We start from the raw sequence: 3,026 nt of genomic DNA, 5'->3' as shown, positions 1-3,026 counted from the left end.
TTCTTGGCAGGGAGCCCCGGTCACAGGGCCTGGGAGCTGAGAGTCGCTCCTTCCTCTGCCCCTAGTGGTCCTTCCTCTGGCCCTCAGATGGGGAGAAAAGGTACTTGGGAAGCAGGTAGAAGCAACACCCCAACAAACAGAAGCAGAGGAGGTAGGCTTTTTCAGGAACCAAACCATGAGAATAAAAGTTGAGGACTAAGTATTTAAGAACAGGACTAGAGGCAAACGGGTGCTTGAGGACAAAAGTAGACCCGCTGTTCTCCAGACCTGAGAACTGAGTCTAGGTCTCAGAAGACATTTTCATGCCCTGCCAGCAACTTCATGGGCCCTTGCTGTGTTTGTAAAGTGTTACCTCCCTCTAGTGGTGTGCCTGCAAGGCCCTGGGCAGTCCGGCTAGCTTCATGCCAAGGGTAGGTCAGATAGAGACTGTAGAGATAAACCCCTGTGCCCCTAACTTGCATCCAGCCATTCATGCCGTATTATATAGCTAAAGGTGTGCTTGGTGTTCCTATGAGATACTGAGATAATGCATAACTTGCTTAAGCAATTCGGTTGACAGCTGGGCACTCAGTGTCCCTCTTCTGGGTATTCCACTTGATCCACATGAGGTCGTGCTTGAAGACAGGCTCAGCACAGGAGGTTTCTGTAAATAGGGGCAGTGCCATGGGTAAATTATGGTTCGTAGAACCATAGAATGGTTTGGGTTGGAAGGGACCTTAAAGATCATCTAATTCCAACCTCATTGTCATTAGGTTCTGTCATTAGATCACCATGGTTGCTCTGGCGTTACTGCTGTTAATATTTTAGGATTGGAGAAAACACATGATCACTTAGTAATCTGATGTAACCACTGTGAAGGTTCTTCATCCTATGTTGTGTCCTGAGCCCAGGCGTTCCTGAACCTCCTCTTGTGGTCGTTAACATCCCTTCCTAATCTTCTGTTCCTCACACCATTTGATAGACACTAGCAGCTGTTTTGTGTTGCACATGGCTTCATTTTAGCTGTTGTATATTTTTTTACACACCATTTAGCCAGGATTAGCTTTAAGTGCAAAATGCCTATGTTTGGTTACAGATTTCTAATTTTTGACCACTTAAACTGCTCTTTTTGTTCTCAATTTCATCTACTTTTGTCCCAGCTCACAAGTCCCCAAAGACAACTTGAATGCATTGAAAAAAGGAATGCATGGATTTTTCCTTTGTGTTTCACACACATAACTTACATAAAGGTAGCAGACTAGTCATAATCCCACCAGGATACGTACACAACCAAAAACTGCTAGTCCTGGTAATTCATAGCATTATTTATCACCCTGAGGTGTCAGCTGTTATCTTGCACTGGGGCAGTGCCATCCATATCTGCAGGTGGACTTGCTTAGGGCTGGCTGTGTTAGATGTCCAGCAGAAGTCTCTTAAAAAAATAGAAATTGCTTTTCACACATGAAATGGATACTTGCAGAATAACTGATCCTGTTTTTCAGTTTGGTTTTCATTGTTTGAAACACTTACACCAGCCTCCTTCCAGGACTCCGAGAGCAAAGCCTAATTTACTTTCAGACACATGGTCTCTTCCCCCTTTTCCTTCATCTGTCTCTTGCTGTGCTTTCTAAGAGTTTGCTTCCGAATTCAGTGTACAAATGATGGCTCTGACTCTGTGGCTAAACTTTTCTTGCTGCACTAAGCTTCTTCTTTTTCCCCAAATTTAAAATGTAAAGTAAAAAGCAAACCAGTTTAATTATTTTATTTATTTATTTTTTAAAATATTAATTATTTTAATTATTTTCCAGCAATGCAAACGAGAAGATGGCATAGAGTGTATGGGCAGCTACAGTGTGGTATTGCAGGCTAATTTGAGAGCTGGGTTTTTAAGTTTAACCATAGAGCAGCTATTGCCCCTTAAATTTTAAAGCCTCAAATCCATGTTCAATTAATAAATACTTGTAAGGATTTCAGACCTGCTGTTGCTGTGCCAGAGGTGTTTCTTGCAGGGTGGGCAGGTTAGAGTGCAAGCGTTCAGCTGCTTCTTGCAAAACCCAGCCTTATGGCTTACGTGGTTTGGGTGGCTCCGACCTTTTTGTTGGCCTTTGCTGAGGAGTGCTCGCCTGTTGTTGTTGCATCCGCCCTTTGGGGTAGTGTCAACCTCTGCCAGAGGCTAAATTGCAAACAGTTGGGACGGTTTTAATGTCTTAAACTGCCCCAGCTATTTACTAATTAATGCATGTCTGTGCCCCAAGGTCTTTTGCCAGTAGTCCGCAAAGAATTCACGCAATTTAAGCAACCACGAGTCTGTCACCCAATGCAAGGTTGAATTTAAGTTGCATTAAATAGCACAAAAGTTAACTTTGGTGGTATTTTTGGACTTCTGAATATTCAGGTGGGAGTCAGCTCGTGTCCTGCCTACATTGTGAAAGCAGACTGGAGAGGGTGCTTAAAAGGAGAGCATCCATCTTCTTCCTCCCCCAGCTGCTTCAGATGGAGGGTGTTTGCACCCCCAGCCCCATACCTCTTCTCTTTTAGCCTTTCTGGGGGCTGCCCCCTGGCAGCATGCTGTTTGTGGTTTCTTCTTATGGCACTAAGAAGCCCCTTGAAACGCCCCCCGTTCTGCTATGTGCAGCCCCTTTCAGGCTTGCCCAACCCAGGCTGGATTTAGCTGCTTAATTGTAGTAGGATCAGCCACACTTATCTCACCAGTAAAGTCAGGCAAACAGAAGAGACAACTGTTTCTTCCTTTCCTCTGTCATTACAGCTGTCGCGGAGCGGTCAGGCGTCTGACCTAAACACGTGCTTTCCGTGCCTGACGTAAAAATCTGAGCTCATGCATGCTCAGTATTTCAGAAGAGGAAAAATGCTTTTATGATGCCCGTATGTTTATTCAGCCAAAAATAGGCGCAAGAGTTACCTTTTAAGTGTCCCCCCTCTGTTTGGTTTTGTATCAGAGTTTAAATCTGCTGTGAAGTGTTGAAGATGTGTGTAACGTATTACAGATGGTGCAAGTGAATCAAATGCCGGTGTATCAGGCAGAATTA

The 3,026-nt window shown here is 44.3% G+C and overlaps 1 protein-coding gene across 2 annotated transcripts in view; it reads left to right on the top strand.

Annotated features, from left to right (window-relative positions):
• Positions 1 to 3,026, top strand: part of PPP1R14C (protein phosphatase 1 regulatory inhibitor subunit 14C) — a 52,235-nt gene that overhangs the window by 33,500 nt on the left and 15,709 nt on the right. The window lies entirely within an intron of this gene.

This window comes from Anser anser (assembly GCF_964211835.1).
Source record: "Anser anser genome assembly, chromosome: 3".
Lineage (NCBI taxonomy): Eukaryota > Metazoa > Chordata > Aves > Anseriformes > Anatidae > Anser > Anser anser.
The sequence above is the reverse complement of the archived record's forward strand: the minus strand, read 5'-3'. Positions and strand labels throughout refer to the sequence as shown.